The 21,550-nt window shown below is 46.4% G+C and overlaps 1 protein-coding gene across 4 annotated transcripts in view; it reads right to left on the reverse strand.

The window, feature by feature from the left end:
• The window catches only part of LOC144484402 (uncharacterized), a 529,373-nt gene that overhangs the window by 399,640 nt on the left and 108,183 nt on the right, over positions 1-21,550 (reverse strand). The window lies entirely within an intron of this gene.

A 21,550-nucleotide genomic window follows, 5' to 3' on the forward strand; every position in this document is an offset into this window, starting at 1 on the left:
GGTGAATGGTCTCTCCCCGGTGTGAACCCGCTGGTGTCTCCGCCGTGTGGATGACCTCCTAAACCTCTTTGAGCAGTGAGAGCAGCTAAACGGTCTCTCGTCAGTGTGAATGGGTTGGTGGACCATCAGTTCCCGAGAGCTTTTGAAGCCACTCCCACAGTCAGAGCATTTAAAGGGTCTCTCCTGGGTGTGAGTGACCTTGTGGCTCAACAGGTTGGGCAACTGAGTGAATCCCGTCCCACACACAGAGCAGGTGTAGGGTCTCTCTCTGGTGTGAACCCGTTGGTGTGTCAACAGATTGTTCAACCGAGTGAACTCTTTCCCACACACAGAGCAGGTGAACGGCCTCTCCCCGGTGTGAATGCGCTGGTGTTCCCGCAGGTTGGATGATGTTCTAAACCACTTTGTGCAGTGAGAGCAGCTGAACGGTCTCTCCTCACTGTGAATGCGCTGGTGGGACACCAGATCTCCAGAGCATTTGAAACCACTCCCACAGTCAGAGCATTTAAAGGGTCTCTCATCAGTGTGAGTGACTTTGTGTTTCAGCAGGTTGGATAACTGACTGAATCCCTTCCCACACACAGAGCAGGTGAATGGCCTCTCCCCACTGTGAACTCCCTGGTGTGTTTGTAAATGGGATAACCGAGTGAATCCCTTCCCACACGCACAGCAGGTGAATGGTCTCTCCCCAGTGTGACTGCGCCGATGAGTTTCCAGTGCAGATGGGAACCTGAATCCTTTCCCACAGTCCCCACATTTACACAATTTCTCCATGGTGCGGGTGTCCTTGTGACTCTCCAGGCTTGACAATCAGTTCAGTTACAACATAACATGGGTGCAGTCTCTCTGCTGCAATGTATTTTCAGGCTGTTTAACTGGTTAAAGTTCTTTCCACAGTCACTCAGGTGTGTGCATGTTTCAGTGTGTGTGTGTCTCGGTGCTTTTCCAGTCACACTGATGTTTAAAATCTCCTGAAGCAGACAGAGCAGAGAAATATTTCCATTCCAGATTCAAAGATCGATGATATTCAGGTCCCAATGAACTGAGTGACTATGTTAGATTTTGATGTGAAGTTTGGTTTGATATTCATCTTTAAATCGTCACCTTCTGATATCCTGCAAAAGGAATTTACAAAAGTCATCAGTGTCAGCACAGGATAGAAATTCAGAACAGACAATTCTAGTTTCTATGGAACATTCTTTCCTCTCTCATTCCCCAAAAGCTGTAAATCTCCATCCCACACACTCTCCCTCCATTCTCACTCTGCTGTATCTAATATTCACCCTCCCAATTCTCCTGAAGGTGCTGATTGAAGCTGATTGACAGATCCATGCTCACTGCTTCCTGTCCTACCCTGGACACAGAGAGCTGAAAATGTACCTGCAGGCTGCCAGACAGATATATGTCGATATCAGTGGACAAATAATGTGTGGAAGAAACCGACTGGATTCACTTCCTTTCCCTTCAGTTGCTGCAAGTCCCCAATTTCCCCCAGAATGAGAAAAGAAATGGAAAGGGGGAAACATTGATTTCCTCCCAGATGTTGCCCAGAGGAGGAAGTTTCACTCTGAAGCTCATTGGACAACTTCCGCATTGTGACGTCACAATGGAACCCTGCCTGAATCAGCCAATAGGAATCACTGTGCTCTGCGGTGACGTCTCCGGGTTCCAGTGTGCAGGCCCGGGAGCCCCGCCCACTCACCCCCTCTCCCTGCATCTCCTGGAGCCAAGGTTTCCAGGCAACTGGCTGACGGCACCAGCCAGACTGAGAAGCCGCTCGGTGACCTCCCCCTCCCCCAGGCCAGGGACTGCGCATGTCCAAAGGGAGAGGGGAACCTGTGTATGTGTGGGGCAGTGCCCACCCTCCCTGACCTGCAAGCTTAGGTTTTGACCAATGGGAAGAGTTGGAGGACTGGAAGGACTCTTGTCCTCCAGCCAATCAGAGCACGGGCTTTGAGTGAATGAAGATTGAGCTTCAGAAAACCTAAAACTTCCTCCTGTCGCCGACATCTGTGAGTAAAACACTTTCTTTTCTTCCCCCTTTCCATTCCTTATTATTTCTAGTTGTGTAATATATTACTGCAGCTACATTATATATTTCCAGTCATAAACTCATTGCAGCACAGAAGGAGTCTATTGGGTAACTCAAGTCACAGAGTCCCTACAGTGCAGAAAGAGGCCTTTCGGCCCATCAAATCTGCACCGACTCTCCAACAGAGCGTTCTTCCCAGGCCCTCTCCCAGTAGTACGACGGATTTATCCTGCTAATCCCCCCAACCCACACATCCTGGGACACGAAGTGGCAATTGAGCATGGCTAATCAACCTAACCTGTACATCTTACTGTTTATAAGAAGTCTCACAATACCAGGTTAAAGTCCAACAGGTTTATTTGATCGCACGAGCTTTTGGAGCGCTGCTCCTTCATCAGGTGAATGGCCACTCACCTGATGAACCTGGTGTTGTGTACCCACCCGAGTCCAATGCTGACATCTCCACGTCATCTTATAGACTGCAGATTAATTCTCTGGAGAACAAACCAATCAGTCCTTTTCTATCTCTCTATCAACATTCCTCTGCAAGTTTTATTTCCTTCAAGTGCCCACCCAATTTCATTTTGAAATGATTGAACATCTTCTGTTCCTCCATCCTCATAGGCAGTGAGTTCCAGATCATGTGCTCTCCCTAAATATAAATCTTCCTCAAATCCCTGCTCTACCACTACTCAAGTAATGTCCTGTATATTACACTTTTAACCAGTATTATAGACATCTGTCTGGCAGCCTGCATGGAGATTTTCAGCTCCCTGTGTCCAGGACAGGAAGCAGTGAGCATGGATCTGTCAATCTGCCTCAACCAGCAGCTTCAGGAGAATTGGGAGGGTGAATATTAGATACAGCAGAGTGAGAATGGAGGGAGAGTGTGTGGGATGGAGATTCACAGCTTTTGGGGAATGAGAGAGGAAAGAATGTTCCATAGAAACTAGAATTGTCTGTTCTGAATTTCTATCCTGTACTGACAGTGATGACTTTTGTAAATTCGTTTGACAGGATATCAGAAGGTGAGGATTTACAGACAGAAATCTCAAACCAAACATCGTATCAACATCTGACAGAGTCACTCAATTCATCCAGACCTCAATATCATCGACCTTTGAATCTAGAAGGAGAAATGTTTTTCTGTTCTGTCTCTTCAGGAGATTTTAAACATCAGTGTGACTGGAAAAGCACCGAGACACAGACACACCCGAGTGAGAGTGTTCCAGTGCACTGAGTGTGGAAAGAACTTTAACCAGTTACATAGCCTGAAAATACATTGCAGCATTCACAGCGGGGAGAGACTGTACTTGTGTTCTGTGTGAGATTTAACTGATTGTTTAACCTGGAGAGTCACAAGGACACCCGCACCATGGAGAAACCGTGGAAATGTGGGGACTGTGGGAAAGGATTCAGTTTTCCATCTCAGCTGGAAATCCATCGGCGCAGTCATTCTGGGGAGAAGCCGTTCACCTGCTGTGTGTGTGGGAAGGGATACGGTAGCGGTATCGGTGTGGGAAGGGATACGGCACGGTAGCACAGTGGTTAGCACTGCTGCTTCACAGCTCCAGGGACCTGGGTTCGATTCCGGGGCTTGGGTCACTGTCTGTGTGGAGTTTGCACATTCTCCTCGTGTCTGCGTGGGTTTCCTCCGGGTGCTCCGGTTTCCTCCCACAGTCCAAAGATGTGCGGGTTTGGTTGATTGGCCATGCTAAAAATTGCCCCTTAGTGTCCTGGGATGCGTAAATTAGAGGGATTAGCGGGTAAACTATGTAGGGATATGGGGGTAGGGCCTGGGTGGGATTGTGGTCGGTGCAGACGCGATGGGCCTAATGGCCTCTTTCTGTACTGTAGGGTTTCTATGATGATAAGATAATTGATTTGCAGAGCCATCAGCGAGTTCACACTGGGGAGAGGCCGTTCACTTGCTCTGTGTGTGGGAAAGGTTTCAGTCAGTTGCCCTACTTGCTGAGGCACAATGTCATTCACACCCAAGAGAGACCCTTTAAATGCTCTGACTGTGGAAGGGATTTCAAAAGCTCTCAGCTAATGATGTCCCACCAGCGCATTCACACTGAGGAGAGACCTTTCAGCTGCTCTCACTGCACAAAGAGATTCAGATCGATATCTGCCCTGTGGACACATCAGCGAGTTCACACTGGGGAGAGGCCATTCCCCTGCACCGTGTGTGGGAAGGGATTCACTCAGTCATCCCGACTGCAGAAACACCAGCGAATTCACAAGTCAGAGTCATACAGTACAGAAGAGGCCTTTCAGCCCATCGAGTCTGCACTGACAAAACTATACTAAATTTACACTCATCCATTTTCCAGCACTTGGCTGATGGCGTTTGAACTGTCAAAACATTCAAGTGCTCATCCATGTGCTTTTTAAAGGTTGTGAGGTTTCCCGCCTCCACTGCCCTCCCAGACAGTGAATTCCAGACTCCCACCACCCTCTGGGTGAAAACATTTTTCTTCAAATCCCCCAAAACCTCCTGCCCCTCACCTTAAAATGATGCCCCCTCGTTATTGACCCTTCAACTAAGGGGAACAGCTGCTTCCTATCCACCCTGTCCATACCCCTCACAATCTTATACACCTCAATCATGTCCCCCCTCAGCCTTCTCTGCTCTAAAAAAGACAATCCAAGCCTATCAAGTCTCTCCTTGTAGCTCAGCTGCTCCATCCCAGGCAACATCCTGGTGAACCTCCTCTGCACTCCCTCCAGTGCAATCACGTCCTTCCTATGGTGAGGCGATCAGTATGAGTGCAAACTGGGGTCAAGCAGGGCTGCGTCATTGCACGAACGTTCATCCCCACCTTCCCCGCAGCAACACTGCACCCCAGCACCATGAAGCTCCCTGCTGGAGTCGAGCTAACCTACTGGACCAGTGGGAAGCCTTCAATGTCCCACCCCTCCAGGCCAGAACCAAGACCAGCCCAATCTCAGTCATTAGGCTGCAGTACACAGACTCTGGGGGGGGGAAGTGATGGCCTAGTGGTATTATCATAGAAATCATAGAAACCCTACAGTGCAGAAGGAGGCCATTCGGCCCATCGAGTCTGCACCGACCACAATCCCACCCAGGCCCTACCCGCTAATCCTTTTTTTTTTACCCGCTAATCCCTCTAACCTACGCATCCCAGTACTCTAAGGGGCAATTTTTAACCTGGCCAATCAACCTAACCCGCACATCTTTGGACTGTGGGAGGAAACCGGAGCACCCGGAGAAAACCCACGCAGACACGAGGAGAATGTGCAAACTCCACACAGATAGTGACCCGAGCCGGGAATCGAACCCGGGGCCCTATCACAGGACTATTAATCCAGAAACTCAGCTAATGTTTTGGGGACCCCGGGTTTGAATCCTCCCATGGCAGATGGTGGAATTTGAATTTAATTTTAAAAATTAAGAACCTACTGATGACCATGAAACCATTGTCGACTGTCAGAAAAACCCATCTGGTTCACTAATGTCCTTTAGGGAAGGAAATCTGCTGTTCTCACCTGGTCTGGCCTACATGTAACTCCAGAGCCACAGCAATGTGGTTAACTCTCAAATGCCCTCAGGTAATGGGGATGGGCAATAAATGTTGGCCAGCTCGCGACACCATGTCCCACAAATGAATGAAAAAAATACCTGTCTGATCTACAAACTATCATCGACATATTCACTGAGGCAGATGAGAGAATGGGCTTCAGACTAAGCATCTGGGAAACGAAATATACAGCAGTGTGGCTGCTTTTAAGGCAAAAAATAGGGGATCATAAGTAACATCTCTCTCTCCCATCCAAATTTATTTTTCATTCAAATGTTAGCCTTCTTCTGGGGGAAAACTCCCTCTTTAATTGTGAACATTGGGTAAGAGGCTATCCTATTAGCCAGATAAATAAATGTCAAACTGAGGGAACGAAAGGATGTCAGTGTCTTTGAGAGAGAAAGAAAAATATACCTGGGCCTCGTCCTGTTCCTGAATCCGGTCTTCGTCTGTAAGCTTTCCAGAGTCTGCAGCCTCCCTGGATTCACTTCCTTTCCCTTCAGTTGCTGCAAGTCCCCAATTTCCCCCAGAATGAGAAAAGAAATGGAAAGGGGGAAACATTGATTTCCTCCCAGATGTTGCAGAGGAGGGAGTTTTACTCTTTGGCCAACTTCCGCACTGTGACAGCACAATGGAACCCAGCCTGAATTAGCCAATAGGAATAAGTCTGTTCCGATGTGACGTCCTGTGGTTCCAGTGCGCAGGCTCGGGCGCGCGGACACGGGAGCCCCGCCCCCACCCATTGTTCCCCTCCCCCTACACCACATCGAGCCAAGGTTTCCAGGCAACCGGCTGGCGGCTCCGGCCAGAGCGAGAAGCCGCTCGGTGACCTCCCCCTCCCCCCTCTCTCTCCGGCGGCTGCGGCTCCAAAAAGAGATCGAGAGCGACCGCTGGCGGCAGCCGCACTGCGCCTGCTCCGGACAGCTGGGCTCAGCAGCGCTCTCTGCGCCTGCTCCGGACAGCTCGGCTCAGCAGCGCTCTCTGCGCCTGCTCCGGACAGCTCGGCTCAGCAGCGCTCTCTGCGCCTGCTCCGGACAGCTCGGCTCAGCAGCGCTCTCTGCGCCTGCGTGCTGGGCTGCCAGCTGAGGGAGTGGGGGAGGAGACTTTGCAAAATCTCTTCCCATCATTTTCTTCCCAGTCCCGCAGTTTGATTTGAAACAGAACAGCTTCTGTTTGTAGCTTCACCACAGACTCCAACTTCACACACAGACTCAAACTTCACACACAGACTCAAACTTCACACACAGACTCCAACTTCACACACAGACTCAAACTTCACACACAGACTCAAACTTCACCACAGACTCAAACTTCACCACAGACTCAAACTTCACCACAGACTCAAACTTCACACACAGACTCAAACTTCACACACAGACTCAAACTTCATCCTCTGGACAACATCTGTGAGGAAAACACTTTCTTTCTGCCCCTGGGAAATACAGAGACAGAGAAATTCTCTGGAACTGGAATTAGAGCTAAATATACTGAGGGGGAAAATGTTTGTGATTTTGTGGAACCTGTTTTTATTGTCTGAGCTTTTTAAAGTGTAATTTATCCTGTCTATTCAAATACTGTTTCTTAATGAATGATTCAGTGACAATTTTAGATTAATTTTTAAAGTAAAAATGTTTAAAAATGAAACATTGTCTTTCAGTTTATTCCATTGTGATTTGTGGGAATGTGTTTATTATAAGGTGACCATGAGGATCGTAACAACATTGATATGTCTGGTGTTGTTATATGGTGCATATGATGTGGAGATGCCGGTGTTGGACTGGGGTAAACACAGTAAGAAGTCTCACAACACCTGGTTAAAGTCCAACAGGTTTATTTGGAATCACGAGCTTTCAGAGCGCTGCTCCTTCTCACCTGATGAAGGGGCAGTGCTCTGAAAGCTTGTGATTCCAAATAAACCTGTTGGACTTTAACCTCGTATTGTGAGACTTCTTACTATATGGTGGATAATAAGTATTATTTATGGATCGGTATTACAGTTGATTTTGTTTAATTCCAGAATAGTATTATAACTACACTGTATATTTTCCAGTCAAAGAGTCATCAGAGCACAAGATAAATTAATTCAGCAACTTGAGTCTATGCCAAGTCTCTGTCGGGGAATCCACTCAGTGCCATTTGTCCTCGATATCCCTGTTCCCCAGTACGTTTCATTCCTTCAAGTGCCTGACCAATTTTATTTTGAAATCACTGGTCGTCTCCACTTCCACCACTCTCATCGTCAGTGAGTTCCAGAACATGATTGCTTGCTCCCCAAGTCAAGTTCTTCCACACCCATCTGTATCTCTAATCATGTAATAGAGTTCTGAATATTGCATACATTTTTAGTTCACTAAATATGCAAATTTTTGATATGCTTAGACACAAGCCTGTGTGAAGATTTCAGGAATATGTGTCCTGTACATGAAACAGTCGGCACGGATCTGTCGATTAGGATGAATCAGCACCCTCAGGACAATGCTAGACCTCAAATAGACAAAGGTGAGAATGGAGGGAGAGTGTTTGGGATGGAGATTTACAAATTTTCAAGAATGAGAGGAAAGAATGTTCCACAGAAACTAGAATTGTCTGTTCTGAGTTTTTATCCTGGACTGGCAGCAATGATTTTTGTGAATTTCTTTCACAGGCTATTAGAAGGGGAGAATTTACAGACACAAATCTCAACAAACATGACGTTAGGATCTGACAGAGTCACCCAATTATTCAGGATCTGAATACCATTGGCATTTGAAACTAGAATGGAAAATGTTTGTCTGTTCCTTCAAACTGTTTAAACATCAGTGTGACTGGAAAATCATTGAGACACATTCACTCGAGTGAGAGTATTCCAGTGAACTGACTGTGGAAAGAGCTTTAACCAGTTACACAGCCTGGAAAAGATTGAAGGATTCACAATGAGGAGAGACCATGTATGTGTTATCTGTGGGGTCAAACCTTCATCTGAACCTGGAGATGTACAAAGACACTCAGACCATGGAAATGTAGGGACTGTGGGACGGGATTCAATTGTCCCTCGAAGCTGGAAACCCTTCGATGCAGCCACACTGTGGAGACACCGTTCACCTGCTCTGAGTTTGGAAGGGGATTTCGTGATTCATCCACCCTGAGGAATCACCAGCGACTTCACATCAGGGAGAGGCCATTCACCTGCTCTGAGTGTGGGAAGAAATTCAGCGATTCGTCTGCCCTGCTGACACACCAGCGGGTTCACAATGGGGAGAGACCATTCACCTGTTGTGTGTATGGAAAGGGATTCACTCAGTCATCTACCCTGCAGAACCACCAGCGATTTCACACGGGTGAGGGACTGTTCCCCTGCTCAGAGCGTGGGAAGGGATTCACTCGCTCATCCTTCCCGCTGACACACCAACGCATTCACACTGGGCCGAGGCCATTCATCTGCTCCGAGTGTGGGAAGGGATTCACTCAATTATCTAGTCTGCTGAGACACAAACGATTACACACTGGGGAAAGGCCATTCATCTGATGTGTGTGTGGGAAGTGACTCAGTGAATCATCCAGTCTGCTGGAATACTGAGGCTCCGACCCCAATAAGAAACCTGTTCAATGCTCTGACTGTGGGAGCTGCTTTAAAACCTGAGCCTGCCTGAGGGTCGACCAGCGCATTCACACTGAGGAGACCCCGTTCAGGCGCTCTCACTGTGCAAAGAGGTTTAGAACATCATCTGACCTCCTGAAACATCAGGGAATTCACACTGGGGAGAGACCCTGATAATTCCCACTCACTTTCAGTGATTTCTCATAAAACCTACCAGATTGGAAGCTTCTGCCTGAAATTTTATTTTCCCTTAGTTTCCAAACTGAGACCATTCACCTGCTCAGTGTGTGGGAAAGGATTCACTTGTTCCCCCAAGCTGCTGAGACACCAGGGCAGTCACACCCATTAGTGATCTTTCGGATGCTCTGACTGTGGCTGTTAATTATATCAATAGAGGTTAAGTTTATTCAAATAGAGGGTATTGATTAGATAGTTATAATGAGCAGGTAAAAAGTGGGACTCACTAATATAGCTTGGAGTCAGAGTTGAACCTGTAATGTTTGATTCTGTGAACAAATCTGTACCAAATAAAGATTGACTCCACCCCAAGGCTGTCAGGATTATAACATGGTAACAGAAAATGCTTGTCTAATGGTGAAGGTTGGATACTAAAAGAGAGTATATTTCAGACAGAAGCTTCCAATCCCAGCAGCTTTTGTGAGAAATGACTGAAAGGCAGTGGGAATTGTCAGGGTCTGATTACCTGCTGATGCTCTCGGAGTCTGAACCATACAACCAGTGGAAGAATGAAGTGGCGACGTGGACACGGGTTACATCCCGATCAAGGAGGAAACAAGATCTGGCCTTGGCATTGTCACTTCCTAACACAAGGAAAATCAGCAACAAAGCATTTTCTGATCAGCCAAACTGCAAGTTGATACCTGCACTGGCACGGATGATTCATGTAAAGAATTCACTTCAGGTGGTTGGAGGGTAGAATCCCTGTCAATTGGTCTATGGGAGAAATCCCGAATTCCCCTCTGTGCCGGGCGATCGCCCTCCTGCTTTAAAGGGATACAATTAGTTCCATTTTCAGTCATCAATTATCTGATTGTTCCATGAAAAGAATTGCTTGAAGCAACAAATTATTGGAGATACCAGAAGAGGGTCTCTTCATGTGTAACGTTTGTACTGAAGGAGAATAAATATCTTTCTCTTTGATTTGTTTTGAAACACTGTTTGTGTGAAGTTTTGCGATCCCAGTCAGGACTGTTAACGTTTGCAGAGAAATTCGAACACCCAGTGATTAACTGAAAGAATTACATCACAAGATTCCACATTGTTAAACAAAAACAAACTTTACTGTATGTTTAAATAAAATTTAAAAAGACAGCACTACAAATTGAATAGTACAGTCAATAAAGATTTATGATATAAACCTAGTTCTATTTTTTTACCTCACCCCAAGAGTTTCTTTATACTCAGCACACTGCTGGGTTCCATGTCCAGGAATTCAGTCCACTGAAGATGGAAATTACTGCTTGCAGTGTTTTCTGAAACTTTTCTTTTTACAATAATTATAGTCCAAAGTTTCTCCTGCAAAAGGAGAGTCTTCACTGCTGTTCATTTGTGAATGTTCAAGTTCTATTTTGAAAACAGTCTGTACAGAGTTCACATTTTGAAATTTATTTTCTCCCACGTTTGCAGTTTCTCCATTGTTTAAATCCAGAGAGAATATTCCAGTCAATTCCACATTGAAATGTCTTCTTCTTGCTCTGTTGTAGCTGCAGCTTCATTTTTAATTTCATTTCCCAGACTCAAACATTCTGGATTCTCTTTTGGAGAGAGCAAGGTCAAAATGGCTTCTGTTTGTGTCAACAACTCCTTCCTTCACTGGTCAAAATCTTCTTCTGCCATTTTAAGAATGTTGTTAAAATGCATTTTATTTTCTGGCAAAACTGTTTGATGTTCCTGTTTGGAAAATCTGGGATCTTGGGCTTCAGAAATTGAGGAATTGTAACAAAAGCAGGGAGGTTATTCTGATAGTTTCTAAAGCTCTGGTGAGGCCACAACAGAACACTGAGCCCAGCTCAGGTTACTGCTCTTTAGAAAGGTTGGGAGGCTCCAGCAGAAAGAAACCCTCCAACCCTCCCATTTCACCAACTATCAGAATGAACATGGTTGAGTCCTGGTTATGATTAACATGATGTGGAGATGCCAGCATTGGACTGGGGTAAGCACAGTGAGAAGTCTCACAACACCAGGTTAAAGTCCAAACTTTAACCTGGTGTTGTGAGACTTCTTACTGTGATTAACAGCAGCAATAACAGCACAATCCACCCCCTGCAATCACTTGTGAACTCGCTGATGTGTCTTCAGGATGGATAACCGAGTGAATCCCTTCCCACATTCAGAGCAGGGGAACGGCCTCTCCCCAGTGTGGATTCGCTGGTGTGTCCGCAGGTGGGATAATCGAGTGAACCCCTTTCCACACACAGAGCAGGTGAACGGGTCTCTCCCCGGTGTGAATTTGTTGATGTGTTTGCAGATTGGATAACTGCGTGAATGCTTTCCCACACTCGGAGCAGGGGAATGGCCTCTCCTTGGTGTGAACTCGCTGATGTCTCAGCAGGGCGGATGAATGAAAGAATCTCTTCCCACAGTCAGAACACGTGAACGGTTTCTTGCCTGTGTGAATTTGCTGGTGTGTCTGCAGGATGGATAACCGAGAGAATTCCTCTCCACATTGACAGCAGGTGAATAGCTTCTCCCTACTGTGAACTCGCTGGTGAGTTTTCAAGATGGAAAACCGAGTAAATCCCTTCCCACAATCGGAGCAGGGGAATGGCCTCTCCCCGGTGTGAATTCGCTGGTGTGTCTGTAGGTGGGCTGACCGAGTGAATCCCTTCCCACATTCAGAGCAGGTGAACGGCCTCTCCCCAGTGTGAACTCGCTGGTGTGTCCGCAGGGTAGATGAATAAATGAATCCCTTCCCACACTCAGAACAGGTGAACGGCCTCTCACTAGCATGAAATCGCTGGTGCATCTGCAGTTTACAGGACCGAGTGAATCCCTTCCCACACTCAGAGCAGGTGAACGGCCTCTCCCCAGTGTGAACCCGCTGGTGTACTAGGAGGTGGGAGGACCACGAGAATCCCTTTCCACAAACAGAACAGGTGAATGGCTTGTTTCCAGTGTGAATTTTCTGGTGTTCTAACAGGTTGGATGAGCGAGAGAATCCTTTCCCACACACAGAGCAGGTGAAGGGCCTCTCTCCTGTGTGAACTCGCTGGTGTGTGTGCAGATCAGATGAATTAGTAAATCCCTTCCCACACTTAGAGCAGGTGAACGGTCTCTCCCCAGTGTGTCTGTGTCGATGAATTTCCAGCTCGGATGGAGATCTGAATCCTTTCCCACAGTCCCCACATTTCCACGGTTTCTCCATGGTGCGGGCGTCCTTGTGTTTCTCCAGGTTTGTTGATCAGCTGAGGTGTCCACACCCTCAGCACAGATATGGTCTTTCTCTCCTGTAATGTTTCTTTAGATTATCTAACTGGTCAAAGCTCTTTCCTCAGTCAGTGCACTGGAACGCTCTCATTTGCATGTGTGTTTCGTGCTTTTCAAGTCACACTGACGTTTAAAATTTTCTGAAGCAGACAGAACAGAGAAACATTCTCCTTCTCGATTCAAAGACCAACGATATTCAGGTCCTGACGATCGAGCAATTCTGGCCATTCTTCACCTGACATTTGGTTTGAGAATTCTGTCTGCAAATCCTCACCTTCTCATATTCTGTAAAAGGAATTTACAAAAGTTGTCTCTGTCAGTGCAGGATTAACATTCAGCACAGACATTTCTAGTTTCTGTGGTCATATAACTGGACTAAAAATATGTGGTATAAATACTGCATTTCTTAATTAGAGAGAGGTGGGAAGGGGGAATGGGAGGAAGAATTTTATCTTGACAGCGAGTGGTCAAAATCTGGAATGTCTCTGAGGATGGTTAAAGAGAAGATAAAGTTTCAAAATGATATTGGGTGGACACTCAAAGGAAAATGACATACACAGTAAGGGGATAAAGAGGACGGAATGGGACTGAGTGGATTGGAATGCAGAGAGTTGACAGGGACTCAAATTTTAAACCAGATTCCTTCTGATCTGTACTGTCACAAACTGGAACTATGTAACATAGTTACAGTACTAGATTACAAGAATGGAAATAATAAATATATTCTATAACTGAAACATGATTATTATATCTAATGTGTATATAAAACAACACTGGAGATATCTCTATTGTTATCTCCCCATAGAGACCAGTAACCTTATGGGGAGATGGTGGCATTGTGGTTTTGTCACTGGACGAGTAATCCAAAGACCCAGAGTGATGTCAGACAACTCCAAAATGGACAAGGTTTCACTTCCTGAATGATTTTCCAGCAAGCTGCTAATGTGCTGTTGGAGTATTGACACCTACCTAATAATGTCAAAGATTGCGCCGGTTTGTGCTGTCCACAAAAAGCAGGACAAATCCAGCCTGGCCAAGTGCAGCCACATCAGTTTGTTTTGTTATGTATTCAATTCCCCTCACAAAACCATAACATTGTTTTACCTTTCCTAATTTTTAAAAGTTCCTCTGTGGGATCTGGGTGTTGCTGATTAAGCCGACATTTATTGCTAATTGCCCTCAAGAAAGGAGTGGTGAGCTGCCTTCTTGAACTGCTGCAGTCCATGTGGTGCAGCTACACAGTGCTGTTAGGAAGAGAGTTACAGGATTTTGATCATCAGCAAAGTGATGGAAAGGGTTCTAGACAGTGCAATCAAATGGTACTTATAAAATAATAATTTGCTCCCTGAAGCTCAGTTTGGGTTCCACCAGAGCCACTCAGCTCCTAAACTCACTACAGCCTTGATCTAAACATGGATAAAAGAGGTCAACACGAGGAATCCTATCTAAATTGAGGTTAATGGGAATCAGGGCAAAACCTCTGCACGAGTTCAGTCACACCTCACACAAATAGAGATCAGGTTACAGTCCAACAGGTTTATTTGAAATCACGAGCTTTCATCAGGTGAAGGAGCAGCACTCCAAAAGCTTGTGATTCCAAATAAACCTGTTGGACTTTAACCTGGTGTTGTGAGACTTCTTACTGGGCCCACCCCAGTCCAATGCTGGCATCTCCAGATCACAAGTATAGATGGTTGTGATTTTTGGAGATCAGTCATTTCAGGCCCAAGACATCACTTCAGGAGTTCCTCAGAGTCCTGTCCTTGGTCCAACCAACTCCAGTGACTTCTTCAATAACTTCCCTCCGCCATAAGCTCAGAAAAGGGGGGGCTCGGGAGGGGATGTTCACTGGTGATAATACAAAGTTCAGCACTGTTCATGACTCCCCAGATATTGAAGCAGTCCATGTCCAAAAGCAGCAAGACCTGGATAATGTTCAGGTTTGGGCTAATAAGTGACAAGTAACCTTCACGACACACAAATGTCAGCCAATGCCATCCCCAACAAGAGGGAATCTAACCATCATCTCCATGATATTAAATGGCATTACCATCAATGAATTCCCCAACTATCAACATCCTGGGGATTACCGTTGACCAAAAACTGAACTGGACTAGACATATGAATACTGGACCTACAAGAGCCTGTGTCTAAAAGAGACAATACACATCTCTTTAACTTGTGCTTAACCCTCTCTCCACTCACATTGTCTGGACCTTTAAGACTTGATTACCTGAAAAGACTCGCATTCCAATCATTATCTTGTAAATTGAGTTTGTGTCTTTGTGCCCTGTTTGTGAACAGAACTCGCACTCACCTGATGAAGGAGCAGAGCTCCGAAAGCGAGTGGCTTTTGCTACCAAATAAACCTGTTGGACTTTAACCTGGTGGTGTGAGACTTCTTGCGACAAGAGCAGGTCAGAGACTGGGAATCCTCCCCAGAGTCCAGCCACAATGGCCGCGCCTGCGCACTGCAGTACATGGCCCATGATCAAGATGGCGCATGCGCATTGCAGAATGTTGCCCCCTATAAAGATGGCGGCGCTAACCCGAGCCTTCAACCGCAGAACAAAAAAAACGACGGCTCCTGTGTGGCAAATGGAAGGCCGATGGTTTTTCGTTGGCGGTTCTGGGCCTACACCGTGTGTTTATTTAGCCTCCCACATTACCCGCCGGCTCCAGTGTTTCCCGCTCACCTCGTTTCTGAATCTGACCCGCTGCCAGTTTCCAACCAAACTGACCCCATCCGGATTCGACAATGCGCATGCTCCAGCTCGCTGGGCCCGGGAACAGATTGACGGCAGTTCCGGACCAATCAGAGTGAATGAGGGGCGGGGATGGAGGACCAAGCGGGACCGGCTGGTCCTCCAACCAATCAGAGTGAATGAGGGGCGGGGCTGGAGGACCGTGCGGGAGCGGCGGGTCCTCCAACCAATCAGAGTGAATGAGGGGCGGAGCCTCGGGCATGCGCGGTGCGGGAAATGGCGACAGACGGATCCCGGGTCAATAGGAGGTGAAGAGCGGCGCGCGGTGAATGTGGCGGTTGGAGAGGCTTCGGAAACATGTTGTTCAAATCCCGGGAAAGAACATCCCGGTCCCCCCGTTTGTACCAAATGGAGCCGCAGCTGGTAGTGTTGGGCCTGGGCTGACTGCCGCCCTTCTGTAGGTGGGAATGTGAATCAGTGCGCATGTGTCAGGCCATTCCACCCATCCAGGCTGCTCTCCCATTCAGTGCTTTATCTGATCATTGCCTTCACTCAATGTTCCTCCAGCCCCAACCTCCCCAACCCACCACTCCCTTGTCGGTAAAAATGGTGTACAACACAGCCCTGAATATACCCAATGATGTGGAGATGCCGGCGTTGGACTGGGGTAAACACAGTAAGCGTAACCTGGTGTTGTTAAAACGCTTACTGTGTGTATACCCAATGAGCCAGCTTCCATTGCTCACTGAAGGAGAGAATTGCACAGGCTACTGGACCTCTGAGCGAAGCGATTTCTCCTCATCTGTCTTCAACCCTTCCTTTTAAACTGTCTCTGCAGTTCCACATTTCCCTCTGAGGGGAAACATCCTTGCAGCACTTATCCTGTCAAGCACCCACAGAATCTTATATGCTTCAGTTACAACATTTATCTAAAATCTAATGAGTATAGGTACACCCTGCCCAATGTTTCCTCATTTAAAAAAAACACTTCGTGCCTGGAATCAGCTCAGTGAACCTTGTCTGAATTACTTCCAATGTAAGCATATCCCATTTTACATAATCCTGCACCCTTTTACAGGGGGTTAAAAGGGGAGCAATCGCAAACCAAGAAAAATGTTTATCTCTTATTTTCTAACCACAGTTGACACATGACTCTTGTAATCCCCTTTTACAGGGAGTTGGAAGATTTGAAGTCTGTGATTTCTCTGATTCCAATGCTTCTGATATCTTTCCAGCTGCAGCAGGAGGTTTTCAAATAGTTCCAGAAGTGAGTATTATTGAGCATTCATCTACAATCCAGTGCTTTTAGTGCTATGCTCTGTTATTTGTGCTCTGTTCTACCTCTCAGGCTGGTCTGAGTCCTTTCATTTGGATCTGAATCTATATCCATCCATTGCTCTGTTTCACCTCTGCCCTCTCTGATTACCTCTGTCATTGTTTAACTCTCTATTTTTCTAGTGGTAGATTTATTTTAACCGTGTTTGGTACTTTACTGTTATTTTCTTGCAACTGTATCTAAATGAAGCTTTCACCTTTTCCCATCCCTCAGCTATGTGCTTCTGATGTACCATCTTTATCTTCCAATGGTCAGGAATTATTTTTCCTGCACTGGAGATCATTTCTCTTTTGCTCATTGGCTGATATTAAACATCAAATCTGCACCATAATTCCCTGGAATTGAAGATTTGAACTTACTGTCAGATTAGCCATGATCTTATTAAATGGTGGAGCAGGCTTGAGGGGCTGAATGGCCTACGCTTGATCCTGATTGTATATCCATATGGATTCTGCACACCCTGATATTTTAACTCTGTTCTCTTGCCACAGTTACTTGCTAACAAGTTAAGTATTTTCAGTATTTGCTCTTTTTATTTCAGATTTTCAGCAACCACAGTATTTTGCTATTATTTTGTTGCAGGCGTTTGTCCCAGAACCGAGCCTTGAAGCAGAGATTGACCAATTAAGAGTGACTTGTATCGGGGCGGGTGTTGGTTGTGGATGTTGATCTGTGTTTTCCAGTTACACACACTTTTTCACAGTGTTGGTGTGATTGAAATGTGGCACACTCATGATGCCACAATTAGATCAGTACAGATATCTCACAGGGTTGTGTGATGGAGGAGATTTCAGAGATGGGGTGGTTAAGTCTAGAGGTACAGGGTCGGAAGCTCAGTTTTGGGTAAAGGATGGCAGTAATGTTGTGAAATTAATTTCACTTCAGATAGTTGCTCGGGAGAAGGATAGCGCGGTTAGGGAGTGAAGTTTGTATTGGGGCAATCTCTCTCGTGTGTATGTATATATTATGTGTATATATATCACTCTCTATCTCTCTTCACCCATTGTGTCCAGAGTCTTGTGAAGGCACAGAACAGGCGGCAGGTTCCCTTCCCTGAAGGATATTACTGAACCTGTCTGATTTTTGTGACAATCCAGCAGTTTCCATGGTCACGTTTTCCTAGTGCCTGCCCCACAAATTACCAGATTCAATCAGCTCAATTTCACAACCTGCCTTTGTGTTCTTGTGGGTTCTCTCTCACGCCCTTTTTTCTGTTTTAAATCAATTTCACAGGGTTTTAGAAGGGGAGGATTTGCAGTCAGGAAACAGAAATCAAACATCACATCAAAATCTGACGGGGTCACCTAATTTATCATAACCTGAATTTCATCGGATTTTGAACATGGAAGGAAAAAGCACTGTTCACAGTGGAGAGAAACTGTACGTGTGTTCTGTGTGTGGGCGAGGCTTCAGCCAGTCATCTGGCCTGTCGAGACACAAGCGCAGTCACACCAGGGAGAAGGTGTGGAAATGTGGGGACTGTGGGAAGGAATTCAGTCATTCATCTGCCCTGCAGAATCACCAGCGACTTCATAGTGGGGAGAGGCCGTTCACCTGCCCCGAGTGTGGGAAGGGATTCACTCGGTCAGCAACCTTGCTGAATCACCGGCGAGTTCACACTGGGGAGAGGCCATTCCCCTGCTCTCAGTGTGGGAAGGGATTCACTCAGTTATCCCACCTGCTGACACACCAACGTGATCACACTGGGGAAAAGCCATTCACCTGTTCCGTGTGTAGGAAGAGTTTCACTCGGTCATCCCACCTACAGACGCACCAGCGAGTTCACTCTGGAGAGAGACCATTTACCTGCTCTGAGTGTGGGAAGGGATTCATTCAATTATCCAACCTCTTGGTTCACCGGCAGGTTCACACTGGGGAGAGACCGTTCACCTGCTCCGAGTGTGGGAAGGGATTCACTCATCCCGGCAGCCTGCATTTACACAAACTGACTCACACTGGGGAGAAGCCATTCACCTGGCTCCGAGTGTGGGAAGGGATTCACTCGGCCATCTGACTTGCTGATACACCAGCGAGTTCACACTGACGAGAGACCTTTTAAATGCCCAGACTGTGGGAAGTGCTATAAAAGTTCCAGCCAACTGATGTCCCATCAACGCGTTCACACGGACGAGAGACCATTCAAGTGCACTGACTGCGGGACTGGGTTCAGGAGTTCAACAAACCTGACTGTTCACCAACGAATTCACACCGGGGAGAGACCGTTCACCTGCTCCGAGTGCGGGAAGGGATTCACTGATTTATCCACCCTGCTGAAACACCAGCGCACACACACTGGAGAAAGGCCATTCACCTGCCCTAAATGTGGGAAGGGATTCACTCAGTCAGCCAACCTGCAGAGGCACCAGCGAATTCACACTGGGGAGAGGCCATTCACCTGTTCCCAGTGCGGGAAAGGATTCATCGAGTTATCCAATCTGCTGAGACACCAGTCAGTTCACGAGTAACTACCACAATTTGGTTTTGCTGTTAACCACATCCATGTTCACTGGGATCTGGGTGTTTTTCTTCCTCCTCTTCCGATTTTACTTGGAATCACCACAAAGCTGCTTCACCATCTCCTCCTGTCAGTCACCATCCCTCTCCCAATCCCACTGTATTTCTGATTCTGTCCACCACATCTTTCCATCTGGTCTTAGACATTCCTCCTCTCCTTCTTCCTGACAGTCCCATGTCCATCACTCCCCTCACCACATTTCCTCCCTCACTCTCCATAACAGATGTCCAGACCATTTCAATCTCTTCTCCACTACATAGAAACATAAAAACTAGAAGCAGGAGTAGGCCATTCGGCCCTTCGATCCTGCTGCGCCATTCATTATGATCATGGCTGATCATCGAATTCAATATCCTGATCCCTTTAGTCCCAAGAGCTATATCTAATTTCTTCTTGAAATCACACAATGTTTTGGCCTCAACTACTTTGTGATTGTAGATTCTTTCTTTTCAAGTTCAGTGATGATTTTCTATCACCGAATATTCCACTGCACATCTTCCAATTACTGCAGCCAGAGCTAATCTGTTTCTTCATTTCCAAATTTCCATCTCCTCCCATCACTGACCCCAGGAACTTGAAGCTACTCATATTCTTCAAGTCTTCACCCATAATCTTTACCTTCACTCTCATCCCCTTCCCTAATCTCAACTTGACAGTCCAGAAATTGGATCTTTGGTTCATTAGTGTCCTTGAGGGAGGGAAATCTGCCATTCTTACCTGATCTGTACAGACTTGAAACGTTAACTCTGTTTCTCTTTCCACAGATGCTGCCAAACCTGCTGAGTTTTTCCCAAATTTTCTGTTTTATTTCAGATTTCAAGCATCCACAGTAATTTGCTTTTACTTAATCCAATCTTCTTATTGCATTGACCTTCCTGATATTTTTCTATCATTTGTCTTTAAAAATACCTTTGTGCTCTGTTTCTGCTGATGTTGATAAACTCGATCCCGATCATATTCTGGATAAAAGTCAAATAAATCAGCTTTGTGTTGGAACAGCCAGTGTGGTTAATAATTTTAATATCTCTAACACAAGTTAGCTCTTTTTAAAACATCCTCGGTATCCCAGTCTCCTCCATTCTTGCCAAAGCAACGAGTGTGAGGAGCTCATGGAATCATAGAATCCCTGCAATGTGGAAGGAGGCCATTCGGCCCATTCAGTCTACACCAACTCTCCAACAGAGCATATTACCTCGGCCCTATCCCCATGCATCCATCATGGCCAATACACCCAACCCACATATCTTTAGACACTAAGGGGCAATTTAGCATGGCCAAGCCACCTAACCTGCACATCTTTGGACTGTGGTAGGAAAGCAGAGCACCCGGAGGAAACCCACACAGACTTCAGGAGAACGTGCAAACTGCCCACCTGGTCTGGAATTGAACCTGGGTCTCTGGCGCTGTGAGGCAGCAATGCTACCACTCTGCCTCTGTGCTGCCCCATTGTCACTAAGATTGAGACAATCTGATCAGCTGCCTCTGCTGCTTTCCTCCCGTCCACTACCCCGGAAGTTCAAAATTGTTCTGAAGATCTGCCCAGCCCAGGCCTTAAACTGACTTCTTTCTTTAGTTTCTCTCCATCTTCCCATATCCCTTCAAGAGCTAATCTTGTCCATGAAACCCATCTTCCGTTCTATTCACTCTTTCCCACTAAACTGCCAACCATCCAGAGAGTTCTGGAGGAGGGTAAGTTTATGGAGAATGGAAGATGGGGGATCGGTCAGAAGAGCGTTGGAATAGTCAAATCTGAAAGTAACAAAGGCAAGATGAGAAGTTCAGCAGCAAATGAACTGAGGCAGGATGGATCTAATTGTCTTAGAGGTGGAAACAGTAATATTAGAGACGGTGAGGATATGTAGCCAATAGTTCAACTCAAGGTCAAATAGGAAAGGAAGATTGCAATTGGTCTGGTTCAGCCTGTGGTCAGAGAGGAGGATAGTATCACTGATGAGGGTGACACAGTTTGTGGGGTGCACGGTGGTGGAGTTCATGGACCCGAGTATTAACCCTGCACCTGGAAACCAACTTGTGATTCCCCTGCCAAGGCACCCAGATTGCTCTGTACCTCAGAGTTCTGTTTGTGATATATATAAATGATTTGGAAGAAGATGTAGCTGGTCTGATTAGTAAGTTTGCGGACGACACAAAGATTGCTGGGGTTGCGGGTAGTGATGAACATTGTCAGAGAATACAGCCGGATATAGATAGGCTGGAAAATTGGGCAGAGAAATGGCAGATGGAATTTAATCCAGATAAATGCGAAGTGATGCATTTTGGTAGATCTAATGCAGGGGCGAGTTATACAATAAATGGCAGAACTATCAGGAGTATAGACACGCAGAGGGACCTGGGTGTGCAAGTCCACAGATCCTTAGAGGTGGCAGCACAGG

The sequence above is a fragment of the Mustelus asterias genome, unplaced genomic scaffold, assembly GCF_964213995.1.
Source record: "Mustelus asterias unplaced genomic scaffold, sMusAst1.hap1.1 HAP1_SCAFFOLD_106, whole genome shotgun sequence".
Taxonomy (NCBI): Eukaryota; Metazoa; Chordata; class Chondrichthyes; order Carcharhiniformes; family Triakidae; genus Mustelus; species Mustelus asterias.